This window comes from Nothobranchius furzeri, chromosome 17 (genome assembly GCF_043380555.1).
Source record: "Nothobranchius furzeri strain GRZ-AD chromosome 17, NfurGRZ-RIMD1, whole genome shotgun sequence".
Taxonomy (NCBI): Eukaryota; Metazoa; Chordata; class Actinopteri; order Cyprinodontiformes; family Nothobranchiidae; genus Nothobranchius; species Nothobranchius furzeri.
In genome coordinates this window covers 49,642,180-49,659,905 of record NC_091757.1, presented here as the reverse complement: position 1 = coordinate 49,659,905, position 17,726 = coordinate 49,642,180, and the positions used below count along the sequence as shown (strand labels likewise).

The 17,726-nt window shown below is 40.1% G+C and overlaps 1 protein-coding gene across 4 annotated transcripts in view; it reads right to left on the bottom strand.

Moving 5' to 3' along the window:
* The window catches only part of grid2 (glutamate receptor, ionotropic, delta 2), an 812,001-nt gene that overhangs the window by 392,480 nt on the left and 401,795 nt on the right, over window positions 1–17,726 (bottom strand). The window lies entirely within an intron of this gene.

The window sequence follows — 17,726 nt, the reverse complement described above, 5'->3', positions numbered from 1 at the left end:
CCCCTGTGATATCAGTATCTCAGTTCAAAATCAAAGTGATATCTCAGCAAGGTCACCCATTTTAATGACCTTTTACTGAGAAGGTTGCATGCTCACTCTGCGTTCGTGTGGGTTTACAGTCTCAAACACATGCACAATGTAATAATTAGGTGTTAAATTGAGTGCAGATGTGTGTTTGATGATTGTTTTGAAGTGGCTGCAGAAATTTAGAGTCGCGAGGCATTTCAGTGGATTTTTGCCAAACATTATATATTAAATGTCTTGATGTTGTTTCCAGTATAGGTGGATCAGTCCCTGTGCATATCTGATGTGTAGCTAAAAGAAGCAAATAAATAAAAAAATAAATGAATAAACTACTAATTGGGATGGGAATCATTAATGCTACATGAGCTGTTGACACAATACTGCACAATACAATTCAGCCACTGATCATAAGTTTTATTTAATGCAATGAGTTTCTACTCAATACAGTTAAATAAAACAAAAAAATTATTAAGACTAATTTTGTAAAGCCTAATAGAAATATTTGTGTAACACGCCTAAACAAACATCTGTATATATCTGCATATATATATATATATATCTGCATATATATATATATATATATATATATATATATATATATATATATATATATACATATATGCAGATATACATACATACACACACACACACATACACGCACACACACACCAGGCAGGAGATGTTTAACTAGATCAATAAATGGTAAATGGCCTGTATTTGTGTAGCGCCTTCTTAGTCGTACAACCCCCTAAGCCGCTTCACAACACAATCAGTCATTCACCCACTCACATGCTGGTGGGGATGAGCTACGATGTAGCCACAGCTGCCCTGGGACACACTGACAGAGGCGAGGCTGCAGACCACAGGCGCCACCGGTCCCTCCGACCACCACCAGCAAGCAAAGTGGGTTAAATGTCTTGTCCAAGCACACACCTGCAGCACACTCTGGTTGGAGCCGGGGTCGAACCTGCAACCTTCCACTTACTGGACAACCAGCTCTACTTCCTGAGCTACTGCTGTCAATAATTCAGGAGTAAACAGCGAAATGCATCATCCATCATTAAATACATTAAAACGCAACTTTTTTTTGTTTGCCCCCTCTACGTAAGTGTAGTAAGAGCTCACTACTGTAAAACACCAGTTTTGACAATTGTATTTATTTACTTGTGAACTTACTATACGACTTGTCTTTGCTTGTCATCTAGAGTCTTCTGGCGCTGATCTGTAACCGGCAACAACCATTAAACTTACAGATTGGCAGCGTGAAAGTAACTTTTTGTTCAGAAAAATGGTGTGCAGTTCCCAAATTAGACCACGTGTCATTATTAATTCATTACTACATATTGCACCTTTAATTCTTAAGACAGTTAATTTAAGTGAGAAATCGAATGCATCTAGTTTTAATGTGTACTGGTTCATCTTCATACCTCCAATAAAACTTTAAAGATAATCAATTAAATTCAAACACCCTGATGTATTTCACAAAAAATACTTTATATATAACGCTGAAATAAATGTAAACTATTTTTATATTTTTATCATTAAACACAAGCCTTTATTGCTATTGCATGCTGAAGTGTGGTAATATTAAAATGCAGTTATTATAGATTCCTACAGGTCAAATATTATCTTTTGAGAAGACTTTAGATATCTAAATTGAATGAGTTGGCACTTAGTGCAAAAAAATGGCTGCACAAATGAGTCACGTCTTTACCATTTAAAATTTTTAAATGCACATCTTGTTTTTTGTTAAAAAACAACAATGAGTTTTGTTTGAGGAAAAATGGCTGCACATTTGTTTGCTTCATTTCAAACTGAAAACAGAGATATGGTTTAAAGCCATGGAGCTGATCGTTCACCAGAAGGTATTAACAAAATTAGTTCACTTTAGAAAACACTTCATATATCTTTGTTTGTGCTAAACACTTATCCCCAAAAGCATTTTTTTTTAAATGTCTAGTGTTAGTATAAGGTGTGAAGCAGCTGTATGACGGAGTGAACGCAAAAAAAGCAGAGTGGCTTAAAAATGTATGTCAATGTTGAACGGACGCATATTCTGAGTCTCTGTTGAAGGTCCCAGATTGCATTAAAGCAAAGTTAACTACCTGTCCGTACCCACTGTTCCCACATCCGTCTCCCAGTGTTTCCAGTTTGTTGCTCTCAGCTTGGCACTTTGCAGGCTGCGGACGAGTGAGTCATACGCTTGAGGTCAGCAATTTTACACACATGGATTCATGTAAACACTTATTTACACTCAGATGCTTGGGTGGAAATTTTGAAGACGAATAAGCCCGGGCAAGAGGGCAACACTCTGACATGGCTTTTGCACCAACTTAACCTGGATTACATACTGCAGAGCTCTGTCGACAATGTATGAATCTATCAACAGGCAGCAAACACGTGTATCAAGTGCAGATTTGGAGTGAAATGAGGAAACAAGGGCTTTTGTTATATGTTTGAACACTTAAACGTGACACAATATGGCTTTCTTTCTCTAGTTATAATAGATGGTCTATACCAAATTGATCATTAAGATTTTGCAATAACTCTCTCGCAAATCGAGCTATTTCAGCTGTTTTATTATTCCCAACAGTTTTAGTACCTTCCAGAATGAGCTGTTTCAAGGCTCTTTCTCTTCAAGAAAACAAGCAGTGGCTGGCCACGCCCAAACATCCGCCGCTCTGGCTGCTATAAGCTGAGAAGCTCCGATATCCTGAAGGGGCTCGGAGAACAGCTCTTGCTACTCCAGCGTCAGCTCTCTCTTGCACAGTAGAGGTGGTTCTGTTTTAATTTCCTCATTTGTGACATCAAAACAAAGCTTTAAGGCATTTAATTTCAGAAACCAGTCACTAGCAGAAAACGGATAAATGCTGTTTTTTTCCACATTTTAAGTGTTTACAGAGGAAGTAGAGACCCACGTGGCAGCACAAAAGGGTGCAAAAGGTAAGTTTCGCATAATGTGTCCCTTTAACCCTTTATAGCACCAACGTCCACATTTAGACACTTCCATTCACATCATAAATGATGTTTCTGTGCCTTTTCACAAACTCTTAGAATTACAGGATTTAACCCAAACAATCATCAGAGATCAAGCTAGTCATGGTTAGCACCGTGGCACCATTCCACCAATCAGTGCGGGTTGTAACGCGCCAAATATCGGTGTGTCTGCAGAACCAGAAATCTCCTCAGTCTCCTCTCGTATTTACAGTCAGATGTATAAAACTAACAATGCTAGATTTATGAAACTCACATCACAAGGCTGACTAGTTGTGCTAAATAAGAATAAATGTGTTATAAGTGTTAAACTCAATAAAGTTGGTGAAATCTTAGCATGAAACTCAATTCTGCCACATCTGAACATGCGCCCTGTACAAATAAAAGTATGAATATTTTCAGGTAAAATCTGTTGTTTTTTAAACATAATCTTAATATTCATGATAAAAATAATAATAACAATTATGATATTGAGTATATTTAGCAGTTTTAAACTAAGATTTTTGCTGGGAAATGGAGGACAGTTATTGCACCAACCAATCTTGTTCTTATCAAGTTCAATTCAATTCAAGTTTATTTATATAGCGCCAAATCACGACAAGAGTCGTCTCAAGGCACTTCACATAGTAAGCATTCCAACACAGGTCAGTTCATTAAGCCAATCAGAAAAAAAGTTTCCTATATAAGGAACGCAGCAAATTGCATCAAGTTAAAATTGACTTTGCAGCAATCCTCATACTAGGCAAGCATTTAGCGACAGTGGAGAGGAAAACTCCCTTTTAACAGGAGGAGACCTCCAGAGGATCCTGGCTCAGTATAAGCAACCATCTACCACGACTCACTGGGGATTGAGAAGACAGAGCAGACACACACACACACACACACACACACACACACACACACGCACACACACGCACGCACGCACGCACACACACACACGCACACACACATCCACACACACAACAAATATACCAAGTAGCGTTTCTATGGTTACATTGTGATTTCTTAGTAAATATTCTATTTGGTGAGATATAAACTTTATTGTATTTATCCTAGTGGATCTATTGTTAAACGGTTAACCTTAACCAGCTTGCGCATGCAAAGCTCTGATAGTTGACGCGCTCCAGACATCTGCGTCCTGAGCACGGCCACAGTAACATTATCAAATCAGGTGTCGCCACCTCAAAAACTAATTTAACACGCGATCGTTCATGTCGGCTCATTTCCTTTTATGTTTTCTGTCTTTTATTCTTTTATTTGTGCCTGATGCTTTTCGCTGCTGTGGATCGGGGCGCATCACCTGCTTTGTCCTCGGAGACGCACCTAACTGATGTGGCCGGCGAGCACTCCGCTGTTTTTGCGGTCGGTAGATCTTTTAGAACTGCAGTTCAAAGGTAACTCATGAGGTGAATATATATGAACCCAGGTAGCAGTTTCTCTTTAGGATTGAGAGGAGATGCAGGAAGATAATAAACAGAGACAGGACAGAAAAATAGTCAAATAAAAACAAGTTAGTTTTTGTACCTGGTGGCTGCAACTGACAGACACATCGAATGTAATCAGAAGTGAGGAACAGAAAATGAAATAATTATTTAAATGTTTAGAGCAGCAGGAACTCCGAGAGGCTGCAGGTGCATCAGTGAGTTTGCGGCCGCTGCACAGGGGGAGGGGGGAGAGGGCTGAATCAGAAACTACCGTTGTTAAAAGAAATGTGTTTAACCTTGAAAATGTGGGCGCAATTTTAATTGTCAAAAACTCCAGCGAACCATTAGTTCATTTTGCTCAAATAGAAATTGAGGCCTGCCTCTAATACTGGTCCTCCTTCCAGTAAAGGCCTGGAGCTTGATGAGCTTGAGTCAAATAGAGGCCTGGGCCTGTATTAGAGGATTTACGGTATTTAACAAACTTTAACAAACTGTAATGATTTTGGTTCCGAAGACAAACAGAATCCTCCCCGGTGTCCTAATCGGGCCGCGGGTTTTCTGAGTGAAACGGTCCAAAGCATCTACACCTCCGGTAGTGATATCCAGCTAGCGGGGCATGGAGTTCGGTTGAACTTCTCCGGTAATCCAATATCTGTTCTTGTCGCCATGTCCCAGAGAAATTTTTTTTTTAAATCTGACCAACTAGCAGAGGCTTCAGAAGCTGCATCTGACTGATGACACATTGTTCTCTGCTATAACGCTAACGCAGAAACACCGGAGTCAGGCGTTGTTTACCATCACTGTTTCAGCAGAGCGCCTTGTGAAACGTCACCAGCTGCCCAGGGCTTAGACCGGAAGCTAGTTTCTGTTTTTCCCGCGACAGTCAAAAACATCTGATTTTCTTAAAATTACAGCCGCGAAAATTCAAAAACCTTTTTCATCTGAGGTTTTAATATTTCTTTACACATGCCATTTAAAAGAATTTTGCCTCTGGCCAATATTAGTGATGTGTCGTTTGTGAACGAACCAGCTCTAAGAGCCGGCTGTTTGAAGTGAACGACGGGAGCCGTCCCCTCCACTCCCCCCTCCCCTCTTGCTTTGGTGAAAGCTACAGGCGATTGGTCAACATGTGTAACTGCGTGTCCAGACTGTCCACACACAGAGCAGTAGGGGCGGGGAAGAGGGAGGATCAGACTCAGACACACAGCAGAGCACATGCAGGCGGAGGGAGACAAGAGGCAATGAGGAGGAGGAAAAAGGCGAGCGAGAGAGAGAGGAGAGTGCGACGAAGACGGTGAGAAAATGAGCGCCAGCAGTCGGAAAGTGGAGATTTCTTAAAGTGTTCAGTTATTAAATCCATAGAAATGATAAATATTTGATATATTGCATTTTTTTTACCTTAGTAAATCATTGTACATGTAGTTTTGCATTACTTTGGTTATAAATGTACTATTCGCAACAGAAAATCAGAGGAGCCACTTAGGAGCCGAAAGAGCCGGCTCTTTTTGGTGAGCTGAGCCAAAAGAACCGGTTCTCTAAAAAGAGCTGGAATTCCCATCACTAGCCAATATCTTTAAGTTTCAGATCATCAGTTCAAACAACTACTATGTGAGTTCAAGTGCTCAGGTGGAGTGGCCACTTGGCCGAGGTCTGGAGCATCCTCAGCTGAGAGGACTGGAAATTGCTGTGTGACTTCCTCTGCAAGGGAATGTTGTACAGAGAAGGAAGTTTCTCTGAAATCAATTTCTCCAATATAAACTCAAGATAGTAGGAAACCATGAGAACAAAGGAAATAAGTAAAGGGGGGAAAAAAGAAAACTCTGTAGAAAACTGTCTTGGATGATCTGAGAGAACGTTAAAGATTTAAGCTCATGATGATCTGTCTTTGGGCAGATTGCACAAACTGTATAAAAATAATATGGCTTCTGAATTAATCTTCTAAACCGCAGGCCACCAGACAAAAGACAAGCAAGAAAGCTGGAGCTGAATCCTAAGTGATAAGTTCACAAAGATTTTGCACAATACTTGTTTTATTCACATATTCTGCCTGAAGAATAAAAATAAATATATTTTAAAGAAATCAAAGCTCCATTTTAATTCTGCATTCATGTCCTAGATAAATAGGATTCCCGCTCTATAATCTTGACTGCTTTCAGGCTTTGTTGCTGACTTCCTGTCTGCACTGTGAATGTGACAACCAGGCTATCTCGATAAAGCGTGCAGCATTATCACTAAGGGTTGAGCTCAAGCAGTTTTGAAACGGAAATAAAACCCTGACAGCAGATGTCAGCTGCTTTAAATCACCAGATATCACTCAGTTTCGCATCAAGAGTGAGCAAGTGTTTTGTAATGACACAAGTTTAAAATGTAGCAAACTTTCCGAGACATAAAATTTGATAAATCCCTTGATCCTTTCATACAGCGTGGTTTGATGCCACTGCAGCAACTGGCAGCATTCATCTTGTCGATATTAATACCAGAGCAGATAATAAAGAGTAATGATGTGTTCTACACAGCTTTCCCGTGAGAGATGAGGGTTTTAAGCTTAACATTTTCACTAAATAAAATCTGTGGCATGAGAAAAGATCAATAAAGAGCATGAGAAAAAATAATATTATAAATTAGGGCTGGGGGTAAACGATTATTTTTAATACGATTATTCTGACGATTATTTTATTGAATAGTCGACTATTCTAATGACTATTTAGAAAATTAATCTAATGATTATTTTTCTATTGCACAATTAACAAAAACCAGAAAATCTCAAATAAATTCCTCAAAAAAATTGATAAATTCTTACTGTAATAGAATAAACACTACAGGCCTTCCATTTTGTATAACACTGCTTTTATTGTGTTGTGGTTGATTATGTTCTGGTGACGTGTAGAACTTGGGAGTGCAGGCTGCTGCCTGAGAGGTGGTTGGAGACGGAGTGTCTCCATGCTGCTTTGTTTTGGTCACTTATGTGCGTGAGGCGAGTGGTGTTACGACTTCCTGGGGAGTTTGGCTCATGTGCAAAAAGAAAGGGACAATAACGGGATTTAAACATTAAAATGATGACCAGGTTTATTTACAACTACAAAAAAATCATAAATCTTTCCATCCACAGGTTGGGAATAATAAAACTAATTCTGCCTGTGGGGAATTAAAACAAAGTACAAATAACTAGGAATGTCCCACTGGGCAAAGATTACAGGGTTCTGGACCAAAATAAGGATCTCCAAAGGTCCAAACTCTAAACTGGACGGTTAAACCAAACTCAAGGTGATATTTTAAACTAAACCGAAAACTCACAACACTCTAAATGTAATAAAAGGGAGATCTGCACCACAAAAAAGATCAACTCTAAACCAAAACGTAACAGCTTATCCAAACGCAAGAAGCTGTTAGCGAAGATGCTAACAGTAGCTTTACCAACATTAAGTTCAAGTTACCAAGTTTGAATAAACCAAAATATCCAGCAGCAAACAGACCAGCACGGAGGAGAGACCGCTACCACCAAAACAGCTCTCCTAATGTCTGAAAGAAGCTCCTTTATGAAGTGAGAAGCGCTCCCGGTGATGTTCTACATCTGCGGTAGAGACGAAGCAGCGCATCTGACCCCGGAAGTTGTTGTCCGTTGCCGGGAGACGAAGGCGGGCAACACAGGAAAATAATCTAGTAGTGGACGGACATTGTTCCGGGTCTTCGGTATTTGGCGGAGATGTTAGTGAAGGTGGAGAAGAGGAAAAACAGGCAGGTTCCTCCTCTATTTACAAACTCCTGGGGATGCAACAAGTGGGCGCGGTGCGTCGACTTCCGGATCTGACGTCGACAAATTTTTAGAATCGAGCCGTCGACGTCGTCGAGGCTTCGCTACAGCCCTATTATAAATATAACTTCAGGCATCAAAATTGAAATAAATATTCTTGATTCTCTCAATCTTTCAGTACATTTGCTGTGATCTCTAGTATAAATGGTAAATGGCTTGTATTTGATGTAGCGCCTTCTAGAGTCGTGGAACCCCCCATGGCGCTTTACAACACAATCAGTCATTCACCCATTCACACACACACATTCATACACTGGTGGGGATGAGCTACGATGTAGCCACAGCTGCCCTGGGGCGCACTGACAGGCGAGGCTGCCGAGCACTGGCGCCATCGGTCCCTCCGACCACCACCAGCAGGCAACGTGGGTTAAGTGTCTCGCCCAAGGACACAACGACAGCGACAGACTGAGCAGGGCTCGAACCTGCAACCTTCCGATTACGGGGCAAGCACTTAACTCCTGTGCCACCGTCGCCTAGTGCAGATGTATTCAAATCCGGGCCTGGAGGGCTGGTTTCCAGCACGTTTTAGTTTCGACTCTGCTTCAGCATACCTGATTTCAATCAGCAGGTATTTAAGAGGCTTCTGCAGAGCCCGATGAGCTGCCGCACAGGTGATTCAACCACTGAATCAAGTGTGTTAGAGCAGAGAAACCACTAAAATGTGCTGGATGCCATCCCTCCAGGCCCGCAGTTGAATACCCTTGGCCTTGTGAGTTGATCCAAGAGTTAAAAAGCTTAGACGCTCTTGTTTCAGGGAGTAGAAATTAGCTGGCGGATAGGTAGAAGATAACTTCCTTCAGTTAAACTCTGAAAAGACTGAATGTCTGATCATTGCCCCTGAGAGCATGGTTCCCCTGATTGGTCTAAAACTTGGTCATTTATCCTCTGCCGTCAAGACAAACTTAAGAAATTTGGGTGTTATTTTTGACCAATCAATGTCTCTTGAAGGTCACTCAAAAACGTTGGTCCGAAACAGTTTTTATCACTTAAGAAATATCTCCAAACGGTTGGTGTCAAAACATGAACTTGAAATTGTTCTCCATGCCTTTATCTCCACCCGTCTAGATTACTGTAACACACTTTTCACATATTTTAACAAAAAAGCCCTCGGCCGCCTTCAGTTGGTCCAGAGCTCTGCAGCGAGGCTCCTAACTGGAGCAAACAGAAGAGCACACATCACTCCTATTCTGATGTCTCTGCACTGGTTACCCGTTAACTTTAGAGTTCACTTTAGAATCATGATTATAACTTTCAATGCTCTACATGGTCAAGCTCCTCCCTATATTACTGAACTGTTAAAGCCTCATGCTCCAACCCGAGCCCTCAGGTCCACCCGCCAGAACCTTCTAGAAGTTCCAAAGACCAGATACAAAATTCGAGGTGATCGCTCCTTCCAGACTGTTGCACCTCAACTTTGGAATGATCTTCCTTTATCCTTACGTAGCATTGGCACTCTGGACACTTTAAAAAAAACAGCTCAAGACCCTTTTATTTAAAGCTGTTTTTACCTATTTTTTTCTTATTTTTAACTCAAAATTGTAATCTTTCATCTATTTATGAAATTTTTATAATTTTATGACTTTTTTCTTATGTTAATCTATTTCTGTTTTGAGATCATTATGATTTTATGACTGTTTTATTTTGTTTTGATCTTTGTGAAGCACTTTGTGATTCTATGTCTGTAATGAGTGCTATATAAATAAAATTTACTTACTTATGTACACTAGGAAGGCAAAAAACAATCATTCAATATTCCTGATATTCGGACTGGCCTCTGATTGGCTAACAGCAACATGACTCCTCCACTTCCCCCATTTGCTCTGCAACGTTGATGTTTTATCTCTACAAATAGCACAAGCCTGAAGGAGTTCTGCCATATTGTGGAGCTGCCAATGCTAATGGTTAGCTTTTACTAGCCGAGGCACACTCTGCTCTCTCCTGGATGCTAAACTAACAACAGCCTTCCCCATCATGCGTCAAAATGTGTGAGTTCATGAATGCTAACTTTCAGTGTGACATATCTGTGTGGATTTTTATGACCCGAGTGTTTTCTCGTCTATTTTCTATCGACAACTAATGCAGGAAATAGGGGTAGAAGACTATTTTCACACTCATCCTGCACGTTCAAGTGACAGTGTGTATTTTCCCTAGTGATATGGGGCAGTATGTCCCTAAATCATTGCAAGCAAGCATTATTTGTGTGTACAAATAAGACCTTACCAACGGATGACCATCAGGAAACCCTGGGTGTGCAACCTCCAGCAAAATGACAAACACATCAGCTTCCCTTTCATCACTGGCAAAATGTAAATGTGTAAAAAAAAAAGTTTATTATTGGTGAAAGTTTTGTAAACATTTGTTACATTCAGTAAATGTGTTTCGTTCTCACAGGCTTCCTTAGAAGGAAACATGGCACCAATATGGCGTCGCCCAGAGACTTAGACCCGCTCCCATGTATTTTAGAACAGATTTTTATGGTTATTATGTTATGAAACTGCCAACATTTTTCAACAACTGGGCATATTTTAATTAATTTACAACATTTTGATCGCAGATACAAGCGGCCGAAATGAGTTTCCTCTGTAGGGTGGCCGGGCTCAGCCTTAGAGATAGGGTGAGGACCTCGGACATTCAGGAGGGACTCGGAGTAGAACCGCTGCTCCTCCGGATCGAAAGGAGTCAGTTGAGGTGGTTTGGGCATCTGGTCAGGATGCCTCCTGGACGCCTCCCTGGGGAGGTGTTTCGGGCAAGTCCTGCTGGCAGGAGGCCCCCAGGCCGACCCAGGACACGTTGGAGAGGTTACATCTCCAATCTGGTCCGGGAACGCCTTGGGGTCCTGCCGGAGGAGCTGGTGGTGGTGGCTAGTTGGGATGCTGCCCCCGTGGCACAGATAAGCGGAAGAAGACGAAGATGACAACGACAACATTTTGATGGATATTTCCGTGGAAATATGGAGATTAATGGTAAAAACTACACATTGTCACTTTAAATTCAGAAAGGCCGATCATGTTTCAAAAATAAAAAGTAAAAGAGGGTTTCTCAGTGAGCCTGCTCTTTAAATGCTGAGCGTCTGTGAATCTCAAGGTTTTCTTGAAAGTAACTTGGTCATTGTTAAAAAGAATAGTTATTCACAGTCAATTCGTGAAGTGAATTGGAATTTCATATTGAGCTTACAAAAAGTAAAATGTTCAAAAAACGCCAGGATTATCAGGTTCCAGGTCTATTCCTGGGTGAAGGGAGAATCCAAGGAAACACATTTACTTCCACATGTCGTAAATCAACAGTCGTGACATGGAGCATCACTCATCTTCATCAACATATTCCCTGTGAGCAACCAAAAACGTGTGTGCATCTGAAAGTGCAAAGTCATATGAGTGCATTTCTTTATGCCCTTGCAGGGATGTGCATTTCTCGCGCTCACCGATGTATTATTCAGTGCACCATGAAATATTTATCAGAGGTTTGTCTCAGCAGTGCCAACCACAGTCTGTCAGCGGGTTCCCTGGTGCCTCCTGACAACTTAAAGTTGTCATCATTTAAATAAGTTTGATACCAGTGCTGGTCAAACTGTCCAAGCCTTTCATTAAGAAGTTGAATCAAAAATCAGAAAAACTGTGTTGCTTCCACTACTTCAGAAAAATCCTTCTATGGCCCAAATATGTCTAAAACTCACAAATGGGCATGATTGCTTTGTCATAACCCTTTCTGAACAAATGCAACACTCAACATTTCAGGCAGCTTGCTAACTTCTCAGTGGAATCAGTCTCTTTGGGTTGATTCTGTTTCCTCATGCAATTCCAGGCTGACTCAGTGATGCTGAGAGAAGAAATCTGTGGGAGCCACACCATCTGTGGCGGGACTTTTCTTTGCATTGCGGAGGGTGGTTCTTTGGGACTCTGGCTGTTTGTTGTGGCCTGTTGTCACGGCACAGCATGAACTTGGGACTTGACGTATTGTGTTCGTTTTCTCTCTCTCTCTCTCTCTCTCTCTCTCTCTCTCTCTCTCTCTCTCTCTCTCTCTCTCTCTCTCTCTCTCTCTCTCTCTCTCTCTCTCTCTCTCTCTCTCTCTCTCTCTCTCTCTCTCTCTCTCTCTCTCTCTCTCTCTCTCTCTCTCTCTCTCTCTCTCTCTCTCTCTCTCTCTCTCTCTCTCTCTATATATATATATGTTGAGAACACAATATTTCACACTCATCCTGCATGTTCGAGCATGTATATGCATGTACTGTATATACACACACACACACACACATACAGTATATACACACTATCATCGATTATGTGATGCAGATTGCTTTAAACCCTGGAATAAATATTCAACTCTACAGCTCCTCCAAAGGCATCACAAGCTAAAATACGGACCCATAATCGATTTTATCAACTAGATTGAAGGCGTGCATTGGACCTGTCATTTTTAGTATTTTTTCAGATTTTATTATCATCTGCAGAGCACTTTTCCCACAGTCTGACTATTGCATGGGGGAACTAATTTATTTATTTATTCATTTATTCATATTTTTCAAATGGTTTGCAATTTTACATTGTCCTAAGGACTGCTGTGATTGAAGAACTTTCAGGGGGGATTCATGTTGTTCCAGGCATGTTTTTTTTATTTTAAAAAAAGCAAATATCTGACATCTTCTCTTCAATGATGAATTAGCCCGTATCAAATAATTGTGACGCATCGTGATGCATTGATATGTTGAATCATTGATGTGACCGTAATTGAATTGAATCATGTGACCAGCAATGATGCACACCTATGGTGTGAATGTTATAATGAATAATCATGAATACTGAAAAGTGTTTAGAGTGCCCAGAATGCGCTATATAATTTTAATCCATTAGCTAAAAGTTTAAGTCCCATTAGTCATTGTTACGTCCCCGACAGGAGGTGTTAAAATGTGAAGGAGGGGTAACATAAGAAAAATGTTAGTGGGTTTAAAATGGGTTTAATTGTTATAAAAGGTTTTAAAAACAAGTGCAAACAGATGGTAAGCATTATTAAAATAATGCCACACAAAAATCAAGACTAAAAGGTTAACATTTAAAGGATGAATTAACATTAAAACCCCTCGTTAAAACTTTGTTAAAAGTTTTAATGAAACTGAAAAAGGTTTTAACAAATCTCAAAGTTGATGATACAAACTGACGCACTACGAAAACACCGAGTGTTGTAAAATCCCAAAGTCGGTAAATTATGATGTTAACCTTAAAAACAATACCTAAACCAAAACGATCACATAGATCTTCTGAAACACACACAAGGGGTTTAAAACAAAGCGTAAGGCCTGAAGAACAGCAGAACCCCTAGACTGCTGAAGGCACAGCCTTCTTATCCCGGGTGTGTGTTGTCAGAGGGATTCAGCTCAGCTGTGCTCCTCAGCAGCCTGGAAGAGAGGATGGGCGGTGTCGGGCTGATCACCGGGGATGGGTGATCCTGGCTCCTGCACCTGAAGAGGCCAGGTTGGTGGCAATAACAGTCATCATCACACACTGGTGAAATTCATCTCTGCATTTGACCCATCCCTGTGGGTGGTGAGCTGCAGCGGCTGAGCTCGGGAACTACTTGGTGGTTTAACACCCCACCCCCCCCACCCCCCACCCCACCCCCCAACCCAACCCCTTTAAAGCTGAGTGTCAAGCAGGGAGGCATTGGGACCCATTTTTAAAGTCTTTCGTATGACCCGACTGGGATTTGAACCTCGATCTCCCACACTGAACACTCTACCACTAGGCCACTGAGAAAGTGTAAGACCATGAATAAAAATGCATTCTCCAGTTTGACGAGACATGATCTTTTTTTTTTAATATAAATATGGTGAATTTTCCATGTGAAAATAATTTTTTTCTTTAAATTCTCAAACTAAAAGTGCAAAATAAAACATTTAAAAATGAGGCAAAATATGCTAGCGTCATTGGTTCTTGTTAGGCACGAATGAACCAACTACCAGGCTGAGTTTTCACTCTTACAAGTGAACGAAATTATTATTAAAAGACATGCAAACTCCGTTCAACATTCTATTCATGCACTTGCAATTTCAACATATTAAATGCGTATCGTCCTCCACAAACGCGTCACAGATGAACTCATGTGAATCCAGACGGCTACATCCTTTTGTTTTGTTTCGCTCTTTTCTATGTGGCAGCTGTACTCCTGAGCAGTGAGCCAAATCTACTGCAGAACGAAAAACAAAACACTTTAAACAAAACCAGGAGAACATGTCAAGCTATACTTCCTTATGTCTAATGTTATTTGGTGTGTAAAAAAAAAACAAGAATATATACGTCAGTGTGAAGCCACCGCTTAAGGGGACGTCAGAATGAGTCCCTTCTCTTGGAGGAGAGTCAAATGCTATCTCTTTCGACGTGTCACATGTTTTATTCTTGGCTTTAGGGGGCTGCTAGATTCCGCAATAGAAGCCAGAACAATATATGAAAAAACACAAAAAACAAGTATACATGCGAGGCATGCATGAAAATGCCTGTTGGTCTGGCCTTGCATTCCCTTACACCCTCTTCTACCCTCTTCACAGCTTTGAAATAGCCTTGCAGTAGCTAGTAGATGTCGCTATGCATAAAATGACAGCAACATCTCCAAAGGCAGGAGCAGGCTCTTTCATGCTGAGGAAGCTGTTTGGCATCCCTGGTCGGAAGGATTGCGTAAACACATCCAGACGCACACAAACAACAAATAAATGAATACAAATGGTCTTGTTGGGTTCCTAGTTCACCAGGAGGGCACAGGTTCCTCTGAGGTTGTGCAACAAATTGTGATGTAGCTTCGACACACTTACAGAAATGAATCCAACTAGATAAAAATAAAACTGACTGTTTGATGTCTGTCTACTGACTCTAAAATAGCCTAGTGTAACATAACACCAGTGGTGGTTCTCTCTTTCCTCTCCAAAAGCACTTGACAGAATGTGCTTGACTTCTGACAGATGTATGTGTGCACATGCATTAGTGTGTCTGGAAGTGGGTAGGTCATCATAATAAAGCCTTGCTGGTGGCTCAGAACTCCTCAAAGTCATTTGCAGCTCAATGAAAGCAAACCAGATAGGGGAACAATATAAACACAACTCTTAGGTTCTCGATCGCTTTAAACGGAGACCCTAAGGGTGCATCCTCCTGTTTTAGCAAGCTAGCAACACTCACTCAGCTCATAATCACAAAGTAACTGCATCTAGCCGTATCTACAGTAAATGGCGAATAAAACTCTAAATGTTACACGTCTGAAATCGGCCTCTGCGGCTGTCTGTGTCAAACCACATGGTGTCACATGGGAGCGTCAGAAAATGAGAACGGTTTGGTCCGATTGCTCTAAATGATGTAGGAAACTGCTGCACTGAAAAAAGTGTTTCTTTGAAAAAACTTGAAAAAACCATGTCAACTGGTAACACACAGTTGAATCAAGTTTGTTCAAAGTGAACTATAAAGTTTGATTAAAGTAAGATTTTCATTTAGATTTCTTTAAAATTTTAAGCTCATTAAAATTATCCCAACTCCTTTGGTCCAACTTAAAAATGACAAGTTAATTGAAATTACCAAACTACCTTGGTGTAACTTAAAAATTTCAAGTTCATTGAAATTATCCTAACTCCTTTGTCCAACTTAAAAATTTTAAGTTTATTGAAATTATCTTAACTCCTTTGGTCCAATTTATAAATTTCAAGTTAATTGAAATTACCCAACTACTTCGGTCCAACTTAAAAATTCACAAAAAATCAACTCTATATATATTAAAAAAACTCTTTGAAAGAACTTGAAGAAACCATGTCAACTGGTAACACACAATCTAATTAAGTTTGTTCAAAATGAAATACAAGGTGTGACTAAAGTTAGAATTTCATTCTGATTACATTGAAATTTGAAGCTCATTTTAACTACTTGGTCTAACTTGACTAAATCAACTCTATTTTCTACTACATTGTTTTTACTTTACAGTGTAAAACTACAAATTAAACAATGTGCGCTTGTTCCTACATAAAATTTTGCCTTCTAACTTTGTAAAAATAAGTACAAAATACATGAAATGTTATAGAAAATACAATACGCAAAATGTAACAAAATTTAATACAAATGCTCTCACAGTTTAACAACACAATGACTTCACATAGTGAATTGCATATAACATCAAAAAGCCAGACATTAAAACTGAATTGTAAACATTTTGGGGAATACCATTGAAGGAAGATAAATGTAATAGCTCGTTATTTTCAGCTGGCTCTGAACAAATCTAACACAGTACAAAAATGACTGAACAATACCTATATCACAAGGAAATTCCAGTGCCTGAGGGTGTACTGCAACTCTCAGTTCTGTCTTTGCTTCAATACACCTGAATAAAATGGCTGAAAAACCTCAGTATGCAGTTCAGGAATCCATAGCCCTGTTAATGACCAGATTATTTGATTCAGGTGTGTTGAAGCAGAGACACAATTAAACGTTGCCGTATACTGGCACTCGAAAACTAGAATTGCTAAACACGGGTTTAAAAAGTCAGCTGATGTACCATCAATGGTGCCCTTTTAATTTGAACCATAGGCAAAACTCATTTCACTGAAACCTACATGCAATCCAAAATCCATGGCTGAACCAGAATCAAAACCAAGATGCAGCAAAAGAACAAATCTAAACTGAAGTGCATATAAAAAACAGAGTAGATGACACTTGGCTTTAAAGGGATTTTCCAATCCTAAGTAAAACTTTGGTAAATGAGAAAAAAAAACATTCTGTAACAGCCCAGTTTTTCTCCTGTTTTAGCAGCAGTCTATTTGCTTCGTTTTAGCCCAAAAACAATATAAATTAATTTTAACAAAAGCATTTCATTCCCCTTTACCTTTATTGTTTTATGCTCAACTAAAGTAAACTGTCTGTTGCCAGATCAGGAGAATGACTGGACTGGTTACAGAATGTTTTTTCCCCTCACTTATCTAAGTATTACTTAGAATTGGAAAATCCTAGAAATTCTATTTTCAAATTACTTCACCGTCAGTGAACAATCAAGGCTTAGATTATAGTTTCTGCACCATGCTGGGAAAAAAGACAGCTACAAACAACATACCTGTGCTACAGGTACATTTTGGAAAAGGAAATGGCAAAAACTGATCTTGTGGTTGCAAACCACCAATATTAATTCATATTTAGCAGTTTCACATACAGGTTCTGCACCTTTGGAGACATCTTTTGAGGTTCCAGCTCCATTATAATTTTCTGCAACACCTCAAATGTAAAGCGAAGGACCTTTGGATAAGCCAGATTAAGAATGTAGATCAAACCTAACAGGAGTGCACATGCTGTTCCAACTGAGGACAGTCTATCAAGAACCTCTACTCCTTCGATTACAATCCCAATGTCCTCAGGAGGCCCTTGAAGTTCATCTCCCTCGGACCGGATGACATACACAGCCATCGTGACGTCTTCCAGGTCTTTTTGCATCTCTGCTCTGTGACTGTCCTGCAAAACAACACAAAA